Source organism: Ornithorhynchus anatinus, chromosome 21 (assembly GCF_004115215.2).
Source record: "Ornithorhynchus anatinus isolate Pmale09 chromosome 21, mOrnAna1.pri.v4, whole genome shotgun sequence".
NCBI lineage: Eukaryota > Metazoa > Chordata > Mammalia > Monotremata > Ornithorhynchidae > Ornithorhynchus > Ornithorhynchus anatinus.
Window position 1 is genome coordinate 21,423,185 of NC_041748.1, and position 27,432 is coordinate 21,450,616.

At 51.3% G+C, this 27,432-nt stretch overlaps 1 protein-coding gene across 2 annotated transcripts in view; it reads left to right on the top strand.

The window, feature by feature from the left end:
* Nucleotides 1-16,797: 16,797 nt before the first annotated feature.
* TRPV4 (transient receptor potential cation channel subfamily V member 4) overlaps nucleotides 16,798-27,432 on the top strand; it is a 31,557-nt gene continuing 20,922 nt past the window's right edge. For both annotated transcript variants that reach the window (XM_029048643.2, XM_029048645.2), the window contains exon 1: nucleotides 16,798-17,111. The gene's annotated coding sequence lies outside the window, so the exon portion shown is untranslated. The remainder of the gene's footprint in view (nucleotides 17,112-27,432) is intronic.

Genomic DNA, 27,432 nt, shown 5'->3' on the forward strand with positions numbered 1-27,432 from the left:
TTATATTAATATCTGTCCCCTCGACTCTAGACTGAAAGTACATTGTGGGCAGGGAATGTATCTGCTCATTGCTTTATTGACCTCCCCCAAGAGCTCAGTACAGTGCTCTGCATACAGCAAGTGCTCAATAAATACAATTGACTGATGGATCTCATTCTCACTCTAGACTGGAGGCTTGTTGTGGGCAGGGAACGTGTCTCCTGACTCCAACATATTGTATTCTCCCAAGCGCTGAGTACAGAGCCGGGCACTCAGTAAGAGAAGCAGTGTGGCCTAGTGGATAGAACATCAGCTTGGGCATCAGAAGGACCTAATCCCAGCTCCACCACTTGTCTGCTGTGTGACTCTGGGCAATCACTTTATTTCCCGTGCTTCAGGTACCTCATCTGTAAAATGGAGATTAAGGCTGTGAGCCCTAGGTGGGATAGACCCTGTGTCCTAACCTGATTACCCTGTGCCTACCCCAGCACTTAGTACGGAGCTGGGCACATAGTAAGTGCTCTACAAGTGCCACAATTAGTAGTATTATCCTTGATAGACTGACACGGTAGCATGTAAGTAAAAAATACCGTATTTTTTAAGTATTTACTATGCTTAGTAATGAGCCGAGTGTTGGGAAAGAGACAAGATAGGTTGGATCTAGTCCCTGTCCCCCATAGGCCCACTGTCCAAGCGGGAGGGAGAGCAGGTATTTTATCCCCATTTTACAGATGGGGAAGCTGAGGTACAGAGAAGTTAAGCTCCTCATCTGAGATCTTACAGCAATCCAGTGGCAGAGCTGGGATTAGAATTTAGGTCCCAGTTGATAGTATGTTTGGATTACCAACCACGTGCTGAGCCCTGTACTAAACCCTAGACACAGTCCAATAAAGTTAGTAGACACGACGCCTGCCCTCAAGGAGAATAAAATCTACTCTGTGCAGAGCACTGTACTAAGCACTTCAGAGAATTCAACAGGGTTAATAGACACGGTTCCTGCACTTAAGGATCTTACAATCTACTGTGTGCAGAGCACTGTACTAAACACTTGGGAGGGTGCAATCAAGTCGGCACGATCCCTGCTCTCAAAGAGTTTACAGATTAGTCGGCCTCCTGACTCCCGCTCCTCTGCCTTCACCACCAAGCTACACTGCCTCCCATTTGTACGGTTATGACCTCAGGCTGCTCTGCTCGCTGCTCGTGGTGGGCAGGGAATATGTCCATTTATTGTTCTGTTGTTCTCTCCCCAGTGCTCTGCACAGAGTGAGCGCTCAATAAATACGACAGACTGACTGACGCCCTCTGCCGTTGACCATCCAGTCTCTGCCAGCTGGATTCCGGCCTGTGGTGAAGTGAAGATGGACCACAGAGACGGCCACCGTCTCCTTCACATCAGGGCTTTCTATGGAATTTTTTTTTTAATTAGTATTTGTTAAGTACTTACTCTGTGCCAGGCACTGTGCTAAGTACTGGGGTAGATACAAGGCAACCAGATTGGACGCAGTCCCTGTCCCACATGGGGCTCACAGTCTTAATTCCCGTTTTATAGATGAGGGAACTGAGGCAAAATGAAGTGATTTGCCTGTGGTCACAGAGCAGTAAAAGCCGGGCAGCGGGGACTGGAATCAAAGTCCTTCTGACTCTGGGCCTGGGCTCTCTCCACTAGCTACTTCTCATGTTGGGTTCTAATCCTGGTTCTGCCACTTGTTTGCTGTGGGGCCTCGGGCAAGTCACTTCACTTCTCTGGGCCTCAGTTTTCTCATCTGTAAAATGGGGATTAAGACTGTGAGCCCCATGTGGCATTCATTTCATTTATTGAGCACTTACTGTGTGCAGAGGACTGTACTAAGCACTTGGGAGAGAACAATACAAGAATAAACAGACACAATCCCTTCCCAAAGTGAGTTTACGGTCTAGTGGGAATGGACTGTGTCCCACCTGATTACCTTCTATATGTTGTACCTACCCCAGCATTTAGTACGGTGTCTGACACAGAGTAAACACTTAACAAATGCCATTTAGAAGAAAAGAAGGCTGACCTCACCAGCAGCTCTGGACCAATTTGAATCCAGCAAGGGAAAAAGAAACCAACCCCTGATGGTTTTCAGGTTAGGATCTGCTTCAGACGCAAGAACCTTACACTTACAGCTCAGGTTGATTACTTTAAAAAAAAACCAAAGTGAGAAATCATAGCATCTATTTACTCCCAGCTGGCTGACTGCTTTTGCATTTGCTGCTGCCCATTATGATTTGGGAAATAATAATAATAATAATGGTATTTTATAGACGAGGTAACAGAGGCCCAGAAAAGTCAAATGACCTGCCCAAGGCCAGACAGCAGACAAGTAGAGGAGAAAGGATTAGAACCCAGGTCCTTCTGACTCCCAGGCCCAGCTCTCGCCACTAGGCCAGGCTGCTTCGTTTTACTCTATTCCTGGAACCCTTCTTTCTCCTTGATATCAATTTTGTCTTCCCCTCTCCCCTGCTGGACTATAAGCTCCTTGATGACAGGGATCAGGTCTTTGACCTCTCTTGTCCTCGCCCACATGTTTAGCTCAGTGTCTCGCCTGCAGTAAGGACTCAAGACTGAGTGGCTAACAGAGCACCAGACCTGGGAGTCGGAAGGATGTGGGTTCTTATCCCTGCTCTGCCACTTGTCTGCTGCATGAGCTTGGTCACTTACCTTCTCTGAGCCACAGTTCCCTCATCTGTAAAATGGGCATTAAGACCGTGAGCCCCACACGGGACAAGGACTGTGTCCACCCTGGTGACTTTGTATCTACTCCAGTGCTTAAAACAGTACCTGGCACACAGTAAGTGCTTAAAAAATACCACATTTCATCAGAAAATGGGCCTCTCTCTGGTTTGAAAAGTGAAATTTTTCAATCAAACCAACCCCCGTCGAGCTAAAGCACAAAGCCCTCAGCCTTAAGCTAGCTCTTCTTGCCCCGCAAGCTAGGAACTAACTCTGCCACCAGCCTCATCAGCTCCAGATTCCAGGTCAAACAAGGAAACCTTATCAGAGCCCCAGGAGCAATGGTTTCCCTGGATACAGACTCTTCGCAAAGTGCAGGGCAGGGCAGGGCAGGGCAAGAGCTAAGGTTTCGGTTGGATGAGAATTTCCAGTTGACTGAGGGAAACTGCTCTTCCCACCCCTCTGAACAAGAATACCATTAAAAAAAGAAGAAGGAAAAAGAGCCCCCACACAAAAATACCCCAGGAGCCCAACCCCAGGCCTTCATTCTCCATGCCTCAATTTCCTCATCTGTAAAATGGTTATTCAATATCTGTTCTCCTTCCAAATTAAAGAATGAGCCTCATGGGGGACAGGGACTGTATCTAATACTAATAATAATTGTGGTACTTGTTAAGCGCTAACTATGTGCCAGGCACTGTAGTAAGTGCTGGGCTGGATACAAGCAAATTGGGTTGGACATAGTCCCTGTCCCAAGTGTGGCTTGCAGTATTACTCCCCATTTTACAGATGAGGTAACTAAGGCCCAGAGAAGTGAAGTGATTTACCCAAGGTCACCCAGAAGACAAGTGGGAGAGATGGGATTAAAACCCATGACCTTCTGACTCCCAGGCCCGTGCTCTATCTACTAAGCCATGCCAAATTATCTTCTATCTTCCCCAGTGCTTACCACAACTGCTTGGCACATAGCTTAATAATTGTGGTTTTGGTTCAGCACTTACCAGGGACTGTACTAAGTGCTGGGTTAAGTATAACAATAATAATAATAGTATATGTTAAGTATTTACTATGTGCCAAGCACTGTTCTAAACATTTGGGTAGATACAAGGTGATCAGGTCATACACAGTCCCTGTCCCACATGGGGCTCCCAGTTGTAATCCACATTTTACAGGTGAGGTAAATGAGGCCCAAGGAAGTTAAGTGACTTGCCCAAGGTCACGCAGCAGACAAGTGGCTGAGCTGGAATTAGAACTAGGCCTTTTGACTCCCAGGCTCTTTTGACTCTCTTTCCATTAGGCCAAGCTGCTTTCAATATGTTGCTGTTATTATTATTATTATATTATTATTATTATCTGGGAAGGGTCTCACTGGGAGGGCAGGCGGAGGGCAGAAGAGGAATGGAGAAGCTGCTAGGAAAAATATGTTGAGTAACACCACCGACCTGCAAACAGGATTCTCTCTACTTCCCCCCCAGGGCTAAAGTGGACTTGATCACCTGCATGATATAGAGTTTGAACTTAATCCCTGGCTGCCTTCACACCCAAGAAGATCAGTTGATGGCATTTTTGAGCGCTGACTGGGTGCAGAACACTGTACTAAGCACTTGGGAGAGTCCAAGACAATAGAGTTGATAGTTGTGACCCCTGCCCACAAGGGAGTTTTCAGGTTAGAGGAAGAGAGAGTAAACTGCTAATGGTATTATTAAATAACTAAATAACTAAACAAGGAGCTAATGAGTTGTAGGTATAATATAATTCATATATAAATGAACCCTCACATCATCTCTAAAATCTGTCCTTTCCTCTCCATCCAAACTGCTACCACGTTAATCCACGCACTTTGCTGTGGGCAGAAAAATCTGTCTGTGTTGTTCTCTCCCAAGTGCTTAGTACAGTGCCCTGCACAAGGTAAGTGCTCAATAAATGGGGTTGATTGATTGATTGATTTAACCCCCATTTTCCAGTGGAGGAAACTGTGGCCTAGAGAAGTTAAGCGACTTCTTAACTTCTTAACATACATAATTCATATACAATATAATTCAATATATAATGGATATAACCGCTGCCTGATCCACAAGGGCTCAAAGTCTAACAGGAAAGGAGAATAGTTCTTTCACCCTTTGCCCTTAACGACCTGGCTATCTATTGAAAAAATGGAAACCCTCAGGCGTGATCTCCCTAAAATCTCTCCTGTTCCTCTGCAGTCCTTCCCCTCTCCCACCCCTTCTTCAACCCTTCCCAGCAGTATCTCGAGAGGAGATCTCCTTCCTGCCTTCGCTCAAAATCCACCCCTTCCACCTGCACCTTATCAAAACACTTGCCCTCTCCATCCTTCCCTCCCTGACATCTTCAACCATTCGCTCTCCAGTGGCTTCTCCACTACTTTCAAACAAGCCCATGTCTCCCCTATCTTAAAAAAAACCCTTCCCTTGACCCCACAGTCCCCTCCAGTTATCGCCCCATCTCCCTCTTATCCTTCCTCTCCAAACTTCTTGAGTGAATTGTCTACACCCGCTGACTCAAGTTCCTCTTCTCCAATCTGCAATCTGGCTTCTGTCCCCTTCACTCCGACTGAAACGGCCCTCTCAAAGGTGACCAGGGATCTGTTTCTTACCAAATCCAACGGCCACCCCTCCATCCTAATCCTCCTCGACCTCTCAGCTGCCTTCGACACCGTGGCCCACCCCCTTCTCCTGGAAACATTACCCAACCTCCACTTCACTGCTACTGTCCTCTCCTGGTTCTCCTCTTACCTCTCTCGCCTTTCTTTCTCAGTCTCTCTCGCGGGCTCCTCCTCTGCTTCCCATCCCCTAACTTGTGGGGGTCCCCCAAGGTTCAGTGTCAGATCCCCATTTATTCTCCATCTACACTCCCTCCCTCTGAGAACTCAATTCACTCCCATGGCTTCAACTACCACCTCTAGGCAGATGATTCCCAAATCTACATCTCCAGCTCCGATCTCTCTTCCTCTCTGCATTCTCGCCTTTCCTCTTGGTTTCAAGACATCTCTGCTTGGATGTCCTCCCGTCACCTCTAGTTTAACATGTCTAAAACAGAACTCCATATCTTCCCACCCAAACCCTGTCCTCCTCCTGACTTTCCCATTACTGTAGACACCATCCTTCCTGTCTCAGAAATCTGTCATCTTGGCATTATTCTTGACTCCTCTCTCTCATTCAACCCACATATTCATTCTATCACTAAATCCTGCCCTTTCAACCCTCGCAACCTCTCTAAAATCTGTCCTTTCCTCTCCATCCAAACTGCTACCACGTTAATCCAAGAGATAGTAAGCTGCTAATGGTATTATTAAATAACTAAATAACTAAACAAGGAGCTAATGAGTTGTAGGTATAATATAATTCATATATAAATAAACCCTCACAACATCTCTAAAATCTGTCCTTTCCTCTCCATCCAAACTGCTACCATGCTAATCCACGCACTTTGCTGTAGGCAGAAAAATCTGTCTGTGTTGTTCTCTCCCAAGCGCTTAGTACAGTGCCCTGCACATGGTAAGTGCTCAATAAATACGGTTGATTGATTGATTGATTGATTTAACCCCCATTTTACAGTGGAGGAAACTGGGGCCTAGAGAAGTTAAGCGACTTGCCCAATGTCACATAAGAGGGAGGTGACGGAGCCAGGATTAGAACACAGGTCTCCTTTTACTCCTAGTCTCGTGCGCTTCCCATTGGGTCACACAACCCGGCTGCTGTTCCATCTTGACAGCTAAGGAGACTGTTGGGTTGATATTGACTTAATGACTAACCCAAAGAATTGGCTGGCGGAACAACCCGGAACATTAACTTCTGGCCTGGAATGCTTCGTGGGATGAAAGATTAGATCACAAACTCCAGGAGGGCGGGGGTGTGCTTCTTGCTACTCCCATATTCTCCCCAGTGCTTAGTCCAGTGTCCTGCCACTTGTCTGCTGTGTGACCTTGGACAAGTCACTTCACTTCTCTGGGCCTCAGTTATCTCCTCTGGAAAATGGAGATTGAAACTGGGAAGCCCAGGTGGGACAGGGACCGTGTTCAACCCGATTTGCTTTATCCGTCACAGGGTATAGTACACTGCCTGGCACATAGTAAGTGCTTCACAAATACCACAATTATCATCATTTTTTGAGCGCATACTGTATGTGAGCACTGTACTGAGTACCTGGGAGAGAACAATATAACAGTCGGAGGGCATGTTATCTGCTCACGAGGAGGTTTTGGTTTTTTTAATGGCATTTGTTAAGCGCATACTATGTGCCAGCCACTGTACTAAGCACTGGGGTAAATATAAGATATGTTGGACACAGACCCTGTCTCACGTGGGGCTCACAGTCTAAGTAGGAAGGAGACCAAGATGTCAAAATTCCCATTTTACAGATGAGGAAACTAAGGCACAAAGAAGTGAAGTGACTTGTGGAGGTCACGCAGCAGACAAGTGGCAGAGCCGGGGCTAGAACAAAATTGACTTCCAAATCTCCTTCTCCAGGCCCGAGCTCTCTCCTTCTCTGCAGTCTGCATTTCCTCCTGTCTTCAAGACATCTCTACTTGGATGTCTTCCCCTCACCACAAACTTAACATGTCCAAAACTCAAGTCGTTATCCTCCCACCCAAACCCTGTCCTTCCCCTGACTTTCCATCACTGTAGACAGCACCACCATCCTTCCTGTCTCACCTTGGCATATTCCTTGACTCCCTTCTCTGGCTCAACCCACAATCCCTAACAATCAGTGGTATTTACTGAGCCCTTCCTCTGAACTGTACCAAGCGTTAAGACTTGGTCTGTCTCCATACGTTTAGAGAAATCCAATGATTTCATCCAGGAGCGCTGCTGAAAGAGTGGGGGGACCTCCCAGTGTCTATTTACAATTTGTAAATATTTTTTTGCTAACCCTCTGGCACAAGCTCTGGTCTTGCCCGAGCTAGACTATTGCATCAGCCCGCTTGCTGGTCTCCCAGTTTCTCCCCGCTCCAGGCTAGATTTCATGCTGCTACATGGATCATTTTCCTGAAACAACCCTTGAAAACTTTCATAAAAGCAAGCAGCCCAAACTGTATGCTCCCAGAGGGCAGGGATCCTGACTATTTACGCTACAGTCTTTCACCCCAGTGTTTAGTACAGTTCACTGAGTAAGAGTTCAATAAATAAAGGCAGTGGGGCTTAGTAGATAGGACACGGTCTTGGGAGTCAGAAGGACCTGGGCTCTATTCCCGGCTAAGCCACGTAATAATAATAATAATAATACTAAAATAATTATGGTATTTGTTAAGCACTTATGGTGTGCCAGGAACTGTGCTAAGCACTGGGGTGGATACAAGCAAATCTGGTTGGACACAGTCTCTGTCCCACAAGGATCTTACAGTCTCAATCTCCATGTTATGGATGAGGTTACTGAGGGCCAGAGAATAGTAATAATAATAATAAAGGTATTTGTTAAGCACTTACTGTGTGCCAGGCACTGCATTAAATGCTGGGGTGGATATAAACAAATCCAGTTGGATATAGGCCCTGTCCCACGTGGGGCTCAGTCAATCCCCATTTTACAGTTGAGGTCACTGAGACCCAGAGAAGTGAAGTGACTTGCCCAAAGTCACACAGCAGACAAGTGGCAGAACTGGGATTAGAACCCATGACCTTCTGACTCCCAAGCCCACGTCAGCCGCTATACCAGCCTGCTTCTCTAGCAGAGAAATATCTTAAAATCAAATGTCATTCTTCTCAAAACTCTCCAATTGCTCCCCAGTACCCCAAAATCACAAACGCACAGATCTGCTGTGCAACCTTGGGCAAGTCAGTTAGCTTCTCTGGACTCGGTTCCCTCATCTCTAAAATGGGGATTAAGAGTGTGAGCCCCATGTGGGACAGGGACTGTGTCCAACCTAACTTGTACCTGTACTAGTGTTTAGAACTGTGCTTGGCACATAGTAAATGCATAATACCATACTTATTATTAGAATTATTAATAAATGCTATTGATGGTTTGATTACTAAACACCTCCCTTGTCAAAGGGTAAACTCCTTTGGGGCAGAGAATGTTTTTTGCATCTAATAATCAAAATCATACTTGTGGTATTTATTCAGCTCTAACTAGGGGGGAAGCAACTTAAAGAGAATGGGTTTGGCAGTCAGGGACCCTGGGTTCTAATCCGGTTTGGCCACTTGCCTGCTGTATGCCCCTGGGCAAGTCCGTTAAATTCTTCGACAATTTCCTCATTTGTAAAATGGGGATTAAAATAGAAACTGTCCCTTCCCCCTAGACCTGGAGCCCATGGGGGATGCGGGGGTTGCGGGGGGGAAGGGGGCAGGTGGAAGGCCAGACCTGTTGTTCTTCTACCTAGAGAAGCCGCATGGCATAGTCGATAGAGCCCGGGCCTGGGAGTCAGAAAGTCCTGAGTTCTAATCCTGGCTCTTCCATTCGTCTTGTACGCGACCTTGCGCAAGTCACTTCACTTCTCCCAGCCTCAGTTCCCTCATCTGTAAAATGGGGATTGAAACTGTGAGCCCCAAGTGGGGCGGCGACTGTGTCCAATCCAATTTGGTTGTATCCACCCCAGGGCTCAGTACAGTGCCTGGTATGTAGTAAGCGCTTAACAAATCCACCAATTACTCCCCCCACCTTCAAAGCCTTACTGAAGGCCCATCTCCTCCAAGAGGCCTTCCCAGACTAAGCCCCTCTTTTCCTCATCTCCCACTCCCCTCTGCATCCCCCTGACTCGCTCCCTTTATTCATCCCCCTATCCTTTCCCACACCACACAGGTCCATAGCTGTCATTTGATTTATTTGTATTGATATCTGTCTCACCCCTTCTAGACTGTGCGCTTGTTGAGGGCAGGGAATGTCACTCTTTATTGCTGTACTGTACTTTCCCAAGCGCTTCTGCACAAAGTAAGCACTCAATAAATCCACATGAGTGGATGAATGAAATACCATGAATATTTATTTATTTCCCCCAGCGGCACATAGTAAGCACTTAAGGAATGCCACAACTATGTGCGAAGCACCGGATGGGGCAAGATCATCAGGGTGAACACAGTCCCCGTCCCTCGGGGGGCTGCCAGCCTAAAATGGGGATGAGTACTTCCATCGAAGGCTTACCGACTGTTCAGTCCAGCGGCAGGCTTCCCGGGAGGCGCTCAGTACACAGTCTTCGTTGGGGGCTGAATCGGACGAGGTCGCCTGACTTTTGGGAGCCGGGCTTTCTCTGGCGGCCTGCCAGGGAAATGTTAGGGGGGGATGGAGGGGATGGAGGGAATGGGGGAGGGGGAGAGGCCGAACTCCCCAACTCTTGGCCCCTTCTCCATCCCCACCCCCATTCCCATCCCCATCCCGAGGGCTGGGCGGGAGGGGCGGGGCGGGAAGCGGGTTTGGAGGGAGGAGGAGAGAGGAGGGAGGAAGGAAGGAGCAGGGAAAGAGGAGCCGGGGGCATTGGGGAAACAGAAAGAGAGGCAGACAGAGAGAGGAGAGACAGACAGAAAGAGACACACACAGAGGAAAGAGACACAGAGTTAAAGAGAGAGAGGAGAGATACACAGAGACAGAGAGAAGAGACAGAGGGGAGAGACACACATACAGAGAGGAGACACACAGAAAGAGAGGAGAGGGACAGACACAGAGGCAGAGGGAGGAGAGAGACAGAGAGACACACAGAGAGAGGGAGAGGAGAGACAGAGAGGAGACAGAGCGACACAGAGAAAGAGGAGAGAGAAACACAGAGAGAGACATAGAGAGAGGGGAGAGACACAGAGAGACGCAGAGGGGGAGAGAAACAGAGAGAGAGGAGAAAGACACACAGAGGAGGCACAGAGAGACACAGAGGGAGGAGAGACAGAGACACAGAGAGAGGGAGAGGAGAGACAGAGACACACACACACAGAGGAGAGAGACAGAGAGAGGAGGAGGAAGAGGAAGAAGAAGAGGAGGAGGAGGCGGCGGCGCCCCTGGCCGGTGAGTCTCGGAGGAGAGATCAGGGCGTCCGGACTCTTGGGTCTGGCCCAGACCAGGGGGAGTGCGGGGGGTCAGGGGTCAGGCCGGACCGGGCCCCAAAGTTTGCCCTGGCGCCCGCCACCCCCGCCCCACCAGCTCCGCCACATGGCTGCGGCTGGGTGACCTCGGGCAACTCACCGCACTTCTCTGGGGCCTCAGTTATCTCACCTGGAAAATGAGGATTGGAGCTGGAAGCCCCGTGCGGGACAGGGACTGGGTCCAACTCTTAGTGCAGCTCTTAGTGCAGTGTTTGGCACATAGTAAGCACTTAAATACCATCCCCACAATTATTCTTTAAGTGTGGTATAGCGGTGCCTGGAGCCCTTCCTCCTCCTCCTCCTCCTCCTCCTCCCCACCCACAACCAAGCCCTCCCCTCCTCTTCCCCCCTTCTCAACCAATCCATGATATTTATTGGGCACTTACTGCTTGCAAAGCACTGTACTAGGCGCTTGGGAGTGTCCAATTTAACAGAATTAGCAAGCACACTGTCTGCCCATAAGGAGCCTTCCTCCTCTTTGTCCCTCCATCCACCCCCCGGGGGTGGGGGTGCCTGAGATGAGACCCCCTTGTGCCCCTCATCCCCATCACTGCCTCCCTGGTCCCCCCAAGAATGGAGGAGCTCTGCTCTGGCCTGCCCCAGGCCTGCAGGGACCCCCGCGGTCAACCCATCCAGCCGCCTGTCGCTGCATCTCCTGGGAAGGCCAGGGGAAAAGGTTGGAACAACCCTCTAAAAATAGTAATAATGATGATGATGGTATTAGTTAAGAGCTTACTGTGTGCCGGGCACTGTACTAAACGCTGGGGTGGATACAACTCAAATAAGTTGGATGCAGTCCCTGTCCCACGTGGGGCTCACAGTCTTCATCTCCGGTTTACAGATGAGGTAACTGAGGCCCAGAGAAGTGACTTATGTATATATCTGTCTTTTTCTTTATTTGTATTGATGTCTGACTTCCCCCCTCTAGACTGTGAGCTCACTGTTGTCAGGGAATGTCACTGTTTTAGAATAATAATAATAATGGTATTTGTTAAGCGCTTACTATGTGCCAAGCACTATTCTAAGCACTGGGGAGGATACAAGGTTATCAGGTTGTCCCACGTGGGGCTCACAGTCTTAATCTCCATTTTACAGATAAGGTAACTGAGGCACAGAGAGGTTAAGTGACTTGTCCAAAGTCAAACAGATGACAGGCGGCGGAGCCGGGATTAGAACCCACATCCTCTGACTCCCAAGCCCAGGCTCTTTCCACTAAGCCACACTGCTTCTCGACCTTTATTATTGTATTGCACTTTCCCAAGTGCTCAGTGCCGTGCTCTGCACACAGTAAGCTTTTAATAAATACAATTGAAAGAATGAATGAATGAAAGTGACTTGCCTAAGGTCACCCAGCAGACACGTGTAGGATCCGGGATTAGAACCCATGACCTTCCGACTCCCAGGGCCATGATCTATCTACTAAACCGTGCTGCTTCTCTCTCTGTCAGCGCTGGGGTGCCCCTTCTCAGCCCTGGCCACCCTGGGTCACCAGGGCCCACCTGGGTGGGGTCCAGCCAGGTACTCCAGCACTTAGAACAGGGCTTGGCCCGCTTCAGAGCGGGCTGTGCCACGAAATGGCCAATGGGGGAGGGAAGAAAATCGCAGTGGGAGTGACCTTCTGCAGAACACAGCCTGCCTACCCTCTCCTGAGGTCCCCTTGGTCACCAAGCCCCGAGACTGGTTCATCACCTTACCCTGGGACTCCTGGGGACGATGGTCACCCCCATCTCACCCCCAACACCCCCCAGAGCCGTTCTCCTGAAAGAGAACACGACTATGTCTCTTGCGGCTGGAGATAATAATTAGAATTCATTTAATCTTATTTACTGAGCACTTACTGTATGCGGAACACTGTCCTAAGCGCTTGGAAAGTATAATGATGGTATTTCACTCAGTCGTATTTATTAAGCGCTTACTGGGTGCAGAAACACTCACTCTGTGTCAAAAGTGCTGGGGTAAAGCGTGGCTCAGTGGCTAGAGCCCGGGCCTGGGAGTCAGAAGGACCTGGGTTCTAATCCCGGCTCCGCCATGTGTCTGTTGTGTGATCTTGGGTAAGTCACTTCACTTCTCTGGGCCTCAGTTACCTCATCTGTAAAATGGGGATGAAGACTGTGAACCCCTGATCACCTTGTATCCTCCCCAGCGCTTAAAACAGAGCTTTGCACATAGTAAGCACTTAAGAAATGCCATCATTATTATTATTATTATTATCCAGAGGTCTCCCCAGGCCCAGCTCCTCTATAGCAGTGAAAAAGGGGCAGGGAGGTCATGAAAGGAGAGGGAGAGGAGCCGTGGGAAAGCCCTTGTTAGCCTGAGGGGCAGTGTTATCGACCCATGAAAATTGACACTTGAGAAGCTGCGGCCTAGGGGAAAACATCCCGGAGTCAGAGGGCCTGGATTCTAATCCCGGCTACACCACTTGCCTGCTGTGTAGCCTTGGGCAAATCACTTCACTTCTCCGGGCCTGTTGCCTGTACTGTAAAATCAATCGATCAATCGCATTTATTCAGAAGGGCCTGGGTTCTACTGCCCCCTCTGTTACTTGTCTGCTTGGGCAAGTCTCTTAACTTCTCTGGGTCTTAGTTCCCTCATCTGTAAAATGGAGATTAACAACAACAACAATGTTGGTATTTGTTAAGCGCTTATTATGTACAGAGCACTGTTCTAAGCGCTGGGGTAGATACAGGGTCATCAGGTTGTCCCACGTGAGGCTCACACTCTAAATGCCCGTTTTACAGATGAGGTAACTGAGGCACAGAGAAGTTAAGTGACTTGCCCACAGTCACACAGCTGACCAGTGGCAGAGGCGAGATTCGAACCCATGACCTCGGACTCCCAAGCCTGTGCTCTTTCCACTGAGCCACGCTGCTAGTGTGAGCCCCATGTCGGACAGGGACTGTGTCCAACCTGATTAATTTGCATCTACCCCAGTGCTTAGATTAGTGCTTGGCTCATTGTAAGCACTTAGCAAGAATAATTATTGTTGTTATTATTACTTTTGAGAGCTTCCTGTGTGCAGAGCACTGTACTAAACGCTTGGGAGAGTATAGTAGAACAGTGTAATAGACACATTGCCTGTGCAAAATGGAGATTAAGATTGTGAGCCCCATGTGAGACAGGGTTTGTGTCCAACCTGATTAGCTTGTATCTACCCTAGCCTTTAGTAAAGCACCAGTTCCGTAGTAAGTGTTTAACAAATACCATTAAAAATATTTAATATTTAGTTTGGTGAGTTTTTAAATGTCATTGATTCAGTGCATACTATGGTCCAAGCGCTGGGGAATAGAGGAGGTGAGCAGATTGGATAGAGTCCCAGGTCCCACAAAGGGTTCACAATCCTAAGAGAAAGAGAACTGTATTTTATGCCCATTTTGCAGTTGAGGAAACTGAGGCCCAGAACGGTTTCATGATTTGCCCAAGGTCACCATTGATCTCAGAGGTCACAATGTCTTGAATTTCTATAGAGGTCTTTTTCAAAGCAGCGTGATCTAGTGGATAGAGCACGGTCCTGGGAGTCAGAAGGAGCTGTGTTCTAATCCTGGCTCTGCCTCTTCTCTGTGTGCATCCTTGGGTAAGTCACTTTACTTTTCTGTGCCCCAGTTTCCTCATCTGTAAAATGGGGAGTCAATACTTGTTCTCTCTCCTACTCAGATTGTGAGCCCCATATGGGGCGTGATTTATATTCTTACCCAGCCCTTAGAACAGTGATGACACATAGTAAATACTTAATAAATACCACAGTAATCATCATTTTTCCATTATTTATTTCTTTTTGTCCTCTCAACACCCCTATGGGGCTGAGTGTGGCCTGCATTATCCCCATTCTACAGATGAGGACAACGAGGCCCAGAGAGGTTAAATGACTTGCCCAAAGTCGCACTGCAGGCAGCTGTCAGAACTGGGATTAATCCCTGGATCTTCAGATCTCCAGTCCCATGATCCTCCCCCTAGGTCTCGAGGGTTGGCCTGTGTGACCTTGGGCAAGTCATTTCACTTTTCGGTGCCTCAAGACCGTCCTCCGTAAAACAGAGACTAAGATCTGTAAAATGTAGTAAAATGGGGACAGGGAGTATATGTCCAACCTGATTAGCTTAGATCTATCCCAGCGCTTAGAACAGTGCTTGACACATAGTCAATTATTATTATTATTCTTTCTCTGATGCCCACACCCAAAAAGCACAATGAAAGGTTCAGAAGGGAAGACTTCCTGGAGGAGGTGGGCTTTCAGAAGAGCTTAGAAGATGGAGAGAGGGGCCCTATGTTGAATATTACTCTAGGCTCGAGCCCGGAAGCTCTCTGTGGGCAGGGGATGTGACTACCAACTCCCTTGTGTTCTTTCAAGCATTTAGTACAGTGCTTTGCACACGGCAAGCACTGGATAAATACCGCAGATTGATTAATCGATCGAACTGTACTCTCCCAAGCACTTAATACAGTGATCTGCACACAGTAAGCACTCAGTAAATAATACTGATTGAATCAAAGAGAGAGGGAATACCAGACGGGAGGGAGTCAGTCGGCTGTATATATTGTGTGCTTATTGTATGCACAATACTGTAGTAAGCGCTTGGGAGAGTACAATATAACAATCGAGCACAATCCCCATCCACAGTGAGCTTACAGTCTAGAAGAACTGCAAAAGCAAGAGGCCAGCGGCTGGAAATGAGAGCGGGGGACAGTGAATAGTTTGGCCTGAGAGGCGTTTAGTGTGCCAGTGGATGTTTAGTGAGAGAGGAAGAAGTAGTGGGCAGAGAGCCGACTGCGAGCTTTCAAGAGATTGCTTCTATTTGTTGCCGTATTGTACTTTCCAAGCTCTTAGTAGAGCGCCCTGCACACAGAATGCTCTCAATAAATATGATTAAATGAATGAATAAAGCCAGAGGTCTGGAGTTTCCGCTTGATGTGGAGAGGGATGAGCCACCACTGGAGGGTTTTGAGAAGTGGGGAGACGTGGAATGAACTTTTTTCAGGAAAATGATCCGGACGGCCGAGCGAGTAAGGACTGGAGAGGGGAGAGGCTTGGAGGCAGGGAGGTCAGCGAGGAGGCTGTTGCAGAGACAGAATAAGTCAAGTGGTGATGGAGAGGAAAGGGCGGATTCTGGAAATTCCGCCTCCGTTACTGAAGCACCAGCTCATGTCCACCTCCCCATTGGGTGTGTCCAACCCGATTTGCTTGTACCCATCCCAGTGTTTAATACACCACCTGGCATAGTAAGCGCTTAACCAATACCATAATTATTATTGTTATTATTTTCTTCTCCTTATGGCACATAGTAAGTGCTTAACAAATACCACAATCATTATTATTGCTCTCTTTCTTCTCCCTACCTGGAATTTATTTCAGCATCTGTCTCCCCCTCTGGCCTGTCAGCTCCTTGAGGGCCGGGATCGTGTACGCTGTCATCATCTCCCATGTGCTCAGTACAGTGCTCTGCAAACAGGTGTTCAGGACATATTATTTATTGATTGAGTTACCGGTAGGGAATGGGTCTGCTAATTCCATTGTAATGTGCTCTCTCAAGCGCTTAATGCAGTGTTCTGCACATAGTAAGTGCTCAGTAAATACTATCGATTGACCGATGGATAAAGGTAACCTGCTGTGAAGGCTGATGTCGCCTGGGTCACCGCTCCACGCCCACGTGGCTGTTGTTAAACTGGGAGGGCCGGCTGTGGGCGGAGAGGTGCTTTCATACAGGTCTGGGAGTCAGGAGACCTGGGTTCTAGTCCCAGCCCTGCCACTTCCCTGTCGTGTGACCTTGGGCAAGTCACTTCGCTTCTCCGCGCCTCGGTTTCCTCCTCAGAAAAATGGGACTAAAGCACCCACCTTCCCTCTTAGGCTGCGAGCCTAAGGACTGTGTCCTCTGGATTAACTTGTGCCCGCCCCAGCGCTTAGCACAATGCTTGGCACATAATACGCGCTTATCGAAGGCCTTCATCATCGGGTTGGGGGAGGCGGGAGGAGGCCTGATACTGTTATGACCTTGGAATGTTGCGCTCCGCCAACTCCCGTCTTCCGACCCGTTAAAAATTAATTGGATTTGGGATGAGGTCCCGGGCCCGGGGTGCCTCTCGGGGGGTTCCCGGCGGGGACCACTGGCTCTGGTCCCCGGGTGCAGGCCGTTGGCGCCGGTCCAGGGAGCCGGATTAGCCGTATCGGGGCCCCGCCCCCAGCCCTCCGGCTGCCGGTGGATTAACGGGAGAATGGACCGTCGTCCGGGCACGTCGGGGTAGCCGCCACGGCCGCCGCCGGCCCAGGGGCACCGCTCGGGGGGTCAGTCTGGGGGCTGGTCACAGTCCGCTCCTCAGCCAGCTCTCCGTTCTGCCCCAGCCTGGCTCCTTCCCCCTCCAGCTCCTCACCCCTCCTGGAACCCGGGGCCCAGAAAGATCTTAAGATCACCCTGCTTTCTGCAGCCAAGGTGAGCCTTTCTTTCTTTTTAATGGTATTTGTTAAGCGCTTACTACGTGCCAGGCACCGTACTGAGCGTTGGGGTGGGTACCGGCTAATCAGGTTGCATACAGTCCCCGCCCCCCATGGGGCTCTCGGTCTTACTCTCCGATTTACACATGAGGGAACTGAGATGCAGAGAAGTGAAGTGACGTACCTAAGGTCACCCAGCAGACAGGTGGCACAGCCGGGATTTGAACCCAGGTCCTTCTGACTCCCAGGCCCGCGCTCTAGCCACTGTCACATTGTTTTTCTAACTTTAGGGTCAGTGGGAGGTGGTGGGGGCAGTGGAGCATCCCATGTCCCGCTCACCGTGTCTTTGGGATCCTCCTCCCGGGGGATCCCGCTGGAGCCCCCCAAAGACATCATCCAAACCAAGGACTCTGAGAGCTCCTCAGCACTTTGTCCCTTCCGCTCCAGGGACAGGGAACTGGAGGTGTGGGGTGGGGAGGAAGCGGAGAGACGGGGTACAGTGGAGGAGAAAGAGGATGAATGGACAGACACAGAGCCGGAGGGGGAGTCAGTTCTCAGGGGTGCCCGGCGGAAGTCAGTGCTCCCTGAGGGACTCCTGGCTGCTGGACCAGGAGGATCAGAGGCAGAGGCTGATGGAGGTCTGCCGGGGCCGGTGGGGGGCTGGCTGAGGCCCGGTGGAGGCCGGCTGGGTTCGGGACTGAGGCGGAGGCTGGTGGAGGTCGACCGGGGCCAGTGGGGGCCGGCTGAGGCTCGGTGGAGGCCGGCCTCGGCAGAGGGTAAAAACAGGCCAGGGGTTGCCTTCCGGGATCTCGGCTGGTCGGGGTTCCTGGGGCTGGTCGGAGGCTGGGGGGTGGAGAAGAGATTTGGGTCTTTGGGAAGGAGGCCGGGCCAGACTCAGGCTCGTGCTTGCCGAGCCACAGAGTCAGGCTGCTCTCGAAGGGAGACTTTGCCCTCGTCCTGCCTTTCCAGGACAAATCTGTCTAGGCCCTAGGCCTGTCCTGCCCGCTGAGGCTGAGGCGGAGGCAGAGGGAAAGGGAGAGGGAGAAGGAGGGGGGAGAGGGAGATGGAGAGGGGAAGAGAGAGGGAGATGAAGAGGCAGAGGGAAAGGAAAAAGCAGAGGGAGAGGAAGAAGAGGGACAGGGAGAGGGAGGAAGAGGGAAAGGGTCAAGGAGAGATGGAGGAAGGGAGAGAGGGAGAGGGTCAGAGAGCATCAGAGGAAGAGGCAGAGGGAGAGGAAGAGGGAAAGGGTGGGGAAAAGGGTGAAGGAGAGAGAGAAAGAGGAAAAGGGAGTGGAAGAGGCACAGGGACAGGGAGAGGCAGAGGGAGAAGAAGAGGCAGAGGGAGAGGAAAAGGGAGAGGGAAAGTCAGAGGGAGAGGAAAAGACAGAGAGAAAGGGTGGTGGAAAGGGAGAGGGACAGAGAAAGAGGGGACTGGGGAGGGACAGAGATAGAAAGAGGGAGAGGGAGAAGCAGGGAAAAGGACAGGGAGACAAAGAGGCAAAGAAAGGGAGAGAAAGAGGGAGAGGAGAGGGAGAGGGAGGGGGAAAGGCAGAGGGAGAGGGCCCTCCCTGCTCCGGCCCTGTCGTGGGGGGGGAGGGAAGGAAAGAAGGAGGAAGGGAAAGGACCAAGGAGCTGTCTGGGTTTCTAGCCAGGCAAAGTGAGGGCAGACAGCCGCCCCATGGCAAATCCCAGAAACGGCATTCCTAACAACAACTGAATTCGTGGGGAGCTTGGTTGGACGTAGTCCCTGTCCCACACTGGGGCTCACACCTTTAATCCCCATTTTCCGGACGAGGCCCAGGGAAGTGAAGTGATTTGCCCAAGTCACCCTGGAGACAAGTGGCAGAGGGGGGATTAGAACCCAGGTCCCTCTGACTCCCAGATGCGGGCTCTCTCCACTAAGTCACACTGCTTCCCTGTGATTTGTAGGGCAGGGCCAGGAAGCCAGGCAGGAGGATTCCCTGAGAGGAAATGAGTTCTGTGCCCAGTCCAGGCAAGGTCGGAGCAGCTTGAATGGAGTTGGCAGGCCGGGCGGGCCAGAGGGTCAGTTCCCGTTCCGTCAGCCTCCCTCTTGCGGAGCTTGGACACTGGCCCGCTCCTTTACTCATCTGTCTGGTTCTTTGAGGCCAACAGGGCTGAGTCACGACCTCGATCCCTCCTTCCCGGACAGGCCGCCCCGTGTCATTCATTCATTCGGTCATATTTATTGAGCACTTGCTGTTATTATTATTATTATTAGTTGTAGTAATAATAATAATGATAAATACCGATGGTATTTGTTAAGCACTCACTATGTTCTAAGCAATGGGGGAGATTCAAGGTAATCAGGTTGGACACAGTCCCTGTCCCACTTGGGGCTCTCAGTCTTCATCCCCATTTGACAGATGAGGGATGAGGCCCAGAGAAGTGAAATGACGTGCCCAAGGCCACACACCAGTCAAGTGGCAGAGCCGGGGTTAGACCCCATGACCATCTGACTCTCAGGCCTGGGCTCTATCCACTACACTGTGCTGCTTCGCTGTTGGGCAGAGCACTGAACTAAGCGCTTGGGAGGGGTCATTACAACAATGAACAGACACATTTCCCATCCACAATGAGTTTACAGTCTAGACTCCAGGGAGACTTTTCTGGTATTTGTTAAGCGCTTACCATGTCCCAGGCACTGTACTAAGTGCTGGGGTAGATACAAGGTTAGACACCGAGTCCCTGCCCCACATGGGGCTCACAGTCTTAATTCCCATTTTACAGAAGAGGGAACTGAAGCATCAGGAAGTAAAGTGACTTACCCAAGATCACACAGCAGGGAAGTGGCAGAGCTGGGATTAGAACGCAGGGCCTATCCACTAGGCCACGGCCGCTTCTCGATGTCGATGTCTGATGAACCGCAGAGGTGTCGGGCGGGGGGGAATAATTAATAACATTAGCAATGATAATAATAATTGTGACACTTGTTAAACGTTTACTATGCACCAAGCACTGTGCTAAACAGTGGGGTAAACAGGAGATAAGTTGGACGTCATCCCTGTTCCACATGGGACTCGAGGTCTTGGGGGAAAGAGAACAGATAGTGAATCCCCACTGAACAGATGAATAAACTGAGATTCAGGGAAGTGAAATGACTGGCCCAAAGTCACTAGAACTCTGGTCCACCCCGGAGCCCAGATGAGAAGGACAGCCACCTGGGCAGTGCCGGGACCCCAAGTGGCCTCGTGGAAGGTGCCTGGGGCCGGGCCGGGAGGTCTGGGGGCTCCCCCGGTCCTCCGCAGCCTGGGTCACCTCAGGCCAGGGCACGGCACCGTCAGGAATGGCGGGGCCGCTTCCCACCCCTGCCCGGTCTGAGGAGGCCGCAGGCAGAGCCGGGGTGGGGTTGGGTGCGGAGAGAGCGGGGAGAGCATCCCGAAAGTTAGAGGGGAAGAACTTCCTCAGGGCACCCGTCCTGCTGCCCCGACTCCGGCTGCCGGGGCAAGGGCTGTGAAGGGTTAACCCCCCAGGCTTCCCGCCCCTTCCACATCTGACTGATTTTCACATCCAGGCGCCAGCCCCTCTGAGGACCCCTCTTCTCTGGCCCCTGGAGAGCCCCTATTTTGACAGACTGATTGATATCCTGGCGGGCGCCGGCCCCTCTGAGAGGGTAAATGACTGATGTTAATGGCCACGTAAAGTGCTTACTCTGTGTCAAGCAATGTGCTGAGTCCTAGGGCGCGTACCAGATGGACAGGTCCAACGGAGCCTCTGATCCCCACCGCCCCCCAGCCCCGGGACTCACAGTCTAAGGGGGACAGAGGACAGTGAGCTCATCTCTAGACTGCGAGCTCGCTGTGGGCAGGAATGTGTCTGTCTGTTGTCATATTGTCCTCTCCCAAGGGCTTGATACAGTACTCTGCACACAGTAAGCGCTCATTAAAGACGACTGAATGAATGAACAGGTATTTGACCCCTTTTAACAGAGGAGGAAACCGAGGCCCAGAGAAGCAAAGTCAACGTTATACAACAGGCCAGCTCTACCAAGTCCGTAAGGCCACCCGGCTGCTCCACGAACAACCCCTGAACCCCGTCTGGTGAAATGAGGGCTCGCCGGGGAGGGGACCTTGGCTCGGAGCTGTCGATCTCCCAGTGCCGCCTTGCTTTACCCCCCCGCCAGCCCCTGCTCTGGGGTCCTGGTTGAGAACAGACTCTATCCCGTGGCCAGGCCCGGGCAGATCCCACCCTGCTTCCCGCTCGGCCAACCCCGGGGTTGACCTGCTTCCGTCTTTGTATTGTTCTACTGTCCTCTCCCGAGCGCTTAGTACAGTGCTCTGCACACATTAAGCGCTGGATAAACACGGTCGAATGAATGACCGGATAGCCGCCGTGGCTGACGCATTGGCCCAGAATAGCGGGCTGGCCTCAGAGAGGGCCGGGCGGCCCGTGGGGGGAGGACCGGGTCCCGGGGGGCCAGCCAGGACACACGGAGGCTCTGTGCGTGGAGGCCGGGTTGCGGAGGCCGGGCGGGAGGCGGGTGGGTTTTTCCCCGTCCAGAGCCAGGAGGAGGTGAGGGAGCACAAGCAGTGGCTTGTGTGAGAGCAAACAGGAAGCCGGCCAGGGTGGGGCGGGGAGAAAACCTGACACTCTTTAGGTAAATAAGGTTTGAAGGAGGGGCGCCCAGCTGGTCTCTGGGGGGGTCGCCTGCTCAGGGGCTTGGATCCGCCCATCCGCCAGTCTGGAGCCCCTGGGGGCAAAGGTCAGGGAGCCCCCCGCTTCTTGCAGCTTGGCTTAGTGAAAAGAGCACGTGGCTTAGTGAAAAGAACACGGGTTTGGGAGTCAGAGGATGTGGGTTCTAATCCCGGCTCCGCCACTTGTCTGCTGTGTGACTTTGGGTAAGCCGCTTAATTTCTCTGCCTGTCCGTTATCTCGGCTGTAAAATGGGGATGAAGACCCTGAGCCCCGCACGGGACAGCCTGATTACCTTCTTCCTACCCCAGCGCACAGAACAGTGCTTGGCACATAGTAAGTGCTTAACAAATACCATCATTATGATTATTATTATTCTCCTTCCCCCACCTCCCAGATCCCCTCATGCACTGATGGCCAGACTGCGCCTAGAGATCTCTCTCCCATCCCGTTTCTGCTCCTGCCTGCCCTCTCCATCTCACTCTCTCTAAATCTCTGGACATTATCTTTTTTAAAATGATTCTTATGGTATTTAAGTGCTTTCTATGTGACGAGCCCTGACTAAGCCCTCCTCACCTCTTCTCCCACCCGCTTCGTACTTGCTCCTTCATTCCTTCATCCTTCCTCCCATCCCCACGGCACATATGTATATATCTGTATCTGTCATTTATTTATGTATCTACTTATTTATATTAATGTCTGTCTCCCCCTCTAGACTGTGAGCTCATTGTGGGCAGGAATGTGTCGGTTGTTAAATTGTCTTCTCCCAAGCGCTTAGTACAGTGCTTTACGTACATTAAGCACCCAATAAATTCGATTGAATGAAGTCCTATTCTAAGCGCTAGGATAGATACAAATCAGTCGATCGTTTTTATTAAGTGCTTATCGTGTGCAGAGTACTGTATTAAGCACTTGGGAGAGTGCAATAGAATAATAAGCAGACACATTCCCTGCCCACACTGAGCTTACGGTCTAGAGGGAGAGGCAGATATTAAGATAAATAAGTTACAGATATGGACACAAGTTGCTGTGGGGCTGGGACGGGGGAATGAGTAAAGATGCAAAAAGGGAATGGGAGAAGAGGAAAGGAGGGCCTAGTCAGGGAAGGCCTCTTGGAGGAGTTGCACCTTCGGCAAGGCTTTGAAACAGGGGGAGAGTAATTGTCTGACACAGTCCCTGTCCCACGTGGAGCTCACAATCTAAGTACCATCATTGTCAATGGAATTTATTGAGCGTTTATTGTGTGCAGAGGATGGCACTGAGCAGGAGGGAGAACGTATACTGAATCCCCATTTTACAGATCAGGTATGGAGAAGTTAAGTGACTTGCTCAAGATCTCACAGCAGGCAAGTGGCGGAGGTAGGATTGGAACTCAAGCCCACCGTCTCTGCTGAGAGTCTCCCTCTGTCTGGGAAGAGTCTGGGAATCAGTGCCATGGATTTGGGGGCGGGGGGGTCAGCTATCCTTCAGTCTGGTGGCCTCCTGAAGGGTGGGGGTGCCCGGGGCAGATGGGACCACTAGCCTGGGGTGGCCTTCTTGGGCCTGTGAGTGGCGGTTTGGGACCTGTGGGCAGCTGACCTGCAAGATTTGTGTTCTCCGGGCTGGAGGCCGTGTCCTTGGACCCAAAGCCCCAGGCCTGGGGAGGGGGGTGGGGAGAGGGGAGATGGGAGGATGGGGAGGGTCCTTCCAGGATGGGGGTGAGGGCATCCTAGGCGGGGGCCTTGAACTGTTAGCAAATTTGCTGCCCCCTCTCCGCCCCTGAGGCTGACATAGAACCAGAGGAGCTGTGTGGTCAGCATCTGTCTCTCTCTCCTCTCTCTCTGCTTCCCTCCTCCTGCTATAGCCTCTGCCCCAACTCCCTCCAAAGTCCACCTGGCAGGTCCCCTGGTAATAAAAATAATAATTGTGGCATTTGTTAAGCGCTTACTGTGTGCCAGGCACTGTACTAAGCGCTGGGGTGGATACAAGGAAATCAGGTTGGACACAGTCCCTGTCCCGCATGGGGCTCACAGTCTTTTGCTGTGGCATGAGGGACTTGGGGAGAGAACCCTGGGATCCCAAACCCCCCGGTCTCCATCTCTCAGGGGATCACTGTAATGTTTATTCCTCTTTTACCCTGTGCTGAGTGCTGAGCGCCGGGGCATATACAGGGTGATCAGATCAGAAACTGTTCCTTTCCACCCGAGGCTCACAGGTTGGTTGGGGATAGGGGAGAGGAGGTGCCTTATCCCCATTTTTCAGATAAGGAAACTGAGGCCCAGACAGGTTAAACTACTAGACCAAGGTCACCCAGCAGGCAAGTGACAGGAACTGGGACTAGAATTGGAGTCTCCAAGCTTCCATCACCCCATTCTCCCTCCACTAGACCGCCCCTCCCGCAGACACCATAATAATAATAATTATGGTATTTGTTAAGCACTTACTATGTGCCCACGACTATCCTGAGCGCCGGGGTGGATCTAAGCAAATCGAGTTGGATGCAGTCCCTGTCCCATGCGGGGCCCACAGTCTCCATCCCCATTTTCCAGATGAGGGAACTGAGGCCCAGAGAAGGAAGTGACTTGCCCAAGACCACACAGCCGCCAAGTGGTAGAGCGGGGATTAGAACCCATGACCTTCTGACTCGCAAGCCCGGGCTCTAGCCACTCTACCATGCTGCTTCCCTGTATCGTATCGTGCTGTGGATGGGTCAGATGGTTGGTGGGTGAGTGGGTGCGAAGGGGGGCCTGCAGGGCAGGGGTCCGCTGGGCAAGGCTGGAATGAAGGGAGGGAGAGGTCAGTTGGCCTGTAGCTCCCGAGGCCCCCTCCCCGCCTGCGAGTTGAAACTTGCTCTGGCCTTGTCCCCTGCTGGGGCTAAAGAGCTTTATTCCATCCTGGAGTCTTGAGAGCAAATATGCATCCCAGCTGCCCCCTCCCCCACCTCCCCTGGGTTCTAAGGTCGTGGATTCTAATCCCAGCTCCGCCATTTGCCTGCCATGCGACCTTGGGGGAGTCACTTCAGTTCTCCGGGCCTCAGTTCCCTCATCTGGAAAATGGGGATTGAGACTGTGAGTCCCACACGGGACAGGGACCGTGTCCAGTCTGATTTGCTTTTATCCACTCCAACGCTTAGTACAGTGCCCGGCACGTAGTAAGCACTTGACAAATACCACAGTTATTATTATACAAGGTAATCGGACCGGACACCGTCCATGTCCCAAACGGGCCTCATGATTTAGAACGAGAAAGCCGACAACAAACTCACTAAAACACAAACCCAAATAAACACAAATACACACAATCACAAACTCTATTGTGTTCCCGGTGGGCACTACGGATATTGCTATCCTTTTAATTTTCCTCATTCTAAACTTTTACATAAATGATCAAAATCATCTTACTGCATTACCAACTGACCTTGAAAGACTACCCAGCACTACATCGCACTTTCCAGCCCTCATCGACCACTAGGATTTGTTGAGCCCCTTCTGTGTGCTGAGCACGGCATAAGCACTTGACAGAGAACAGTAGGGTCAGTTGACCCGATCCCTGCCCTCCAGGAGATGCCAGTCTGTCATACGCAGAACACTATGCTAAGCACTTGGGATAGTACAGTAGAGGAAGTAGACACAAGCCCTGCCTTCAAGGAGCTGACCACTCTTCTCCTTCCGCCGGCTCGCTGTTGAAGAAATGGAAAATCAACAACTCGCTCGCTTCCCTCCAGCTTCTCCTGGGGCTCTCCCAGGGTTCCCCTGATCTCGGGAGTGGCGGTGTGACCCTGGACTTCACTGTTCTAGGCCTCAGATCCCTCATCTGTAAAATGAGGATAAAGGCTGTGAGCCTTCTGTGGGACTGTTTCGCTTGTACCCACCCCAGCGGTTAGTACAGTGCCTGGCACATTGTAAGAGCTTAACAAATACCAGTTATTATTATTATTATGAACCCAGGTCCCCTGACTCCCTGCCTGCACTCCTCTTTCCACTAGGTCACCCCGCCGCTTCTTCACACACGTGACACACAGGCAAAAATCAGCCCCCTCGGGCCAGACGGGGCTGCAATGGATGGGTCAGAACAGTGGCTTTTCAGGCCTTCGGGCAATTACCCTGGACATTGTGGTGAGGGACAAACTGGCCCTTTGTCCCCATCAGCCCCGTGAACGTGTCATTTTATCATCTGAGCGGCAACCAAATTGGGGCTTTGGGAGAGAGGGTGTGGTTGTGTGTGTGTGTGTCTGTGTCTCTCGGTGGGAGGCTAAAGAGGCAGATGGGTTGGGGGGAAGGGCAGTTCCCCGCCTCAGAGCTTGGGACATTTTAACCCTTCAGGACCAGGTTGCTGCCTGCTGTCGGAAGACTCCAGGGAGGCAGGGACCCTGGGGTCCCTCACCCGGGGCGGGGAGGGGATAGCCCAGGAGATGGAAAGGGGCTGAACGGCCATGGGGGCGGGGACGGCTCGTCGACGCCGGGAGGCCTCCCTTCGGGACCGAGAACGAGGAGATCCCATTGCATTCTGGAATTTAGCCGGTCGACAAGCCGGTTGGCAATTGGCCGGTGCTATGTGCTGAGCATTTAGGAAGCTGGACCACTGTATTGGGTCCCTGGGAAAGCAGAGGCCCATTCCCTGCCCTGAGAGCGCTTACCTTCTAATATCTCCAGCAGTTCAGTTTCACCCCAGAGGACCTCCTGGTTTGTGACCCTTCCCCAGAGCATCCTCTGTCTGCCAAAGGATCCCGCTCCAAGAGCAGCAATGGCCTTCCTTAGGTCCTCACGATGTGCCAAGCACTGTGCTAGATACAAAATAATCAGGCTGAACCCAGTCCCACACGAGGCTCACGGTCTGTCAAATTTATCGAGCGCTTACCGTGCACAGGGTACTGTACTAAGCATTTGGGAGAGTACGATAAAACACGACCCCTGCACGCAAGGAGCTGACAATCCAGAGGAGGAGGTGGACATTAATATAAAGCAAGGGTGGTTCTGGGCATTAGCGCTGTGGGACGAAGGGAGGGATGAAGAAAGGGAGAGTATAATACAGCAAAATGAACAGACGCGTTCCTTACCCAGACCTCATCGATATAATGGGGATTAAATTCCCGTTCTCCCTATGAGACTGTGAGCTCTGTGAAGATTGGGATCTGGTAATTATGGTATTTGTTAAGCGCTTACTATGTGCCAGGCACCGTACTAAGTGGGGTTGGACAGAGGCCCCTTCTCACATGGGGCTCACAGTCTCCATCCCCATTTTCCAGATGAGGTCACTGAGGCCCAGAGAAGTGAAGTGACTTGCCCAAGGTCCCACCGCAGACAAGTGGTAGAGCCGAGATTAGAACCCATGATCTTCTGACTCCCAGGCCCAGGTTCTTTCCGCTACGCCACGATGCTTCTCTGATTATCTTTTACCTACCCCAGGGCTTAGCCCAGTGCTTGGCTCGGAGTACGTGCACAATCCATTCCGGGATTCACCGTTAGTTAATTGAGAGGCGGTCAGCTGGTCTGGGCACCGCTGAGGGAGGGAGTACTAATGGGTTCTGTTGATCTCACATGTGGGGGGCATAAAGTGACCCTTGACCCTGGCAGAGGTTGGGGCTTCGGCGGGGCGGGGGCGGAAAGACAGCCGGCCCCCTGTTCTTGAATCGTGCCCCAGGCTGGGCAACGTTTTGCCTGCCCAGCCACGGCCCTGCTCGGGTCCGGGCTA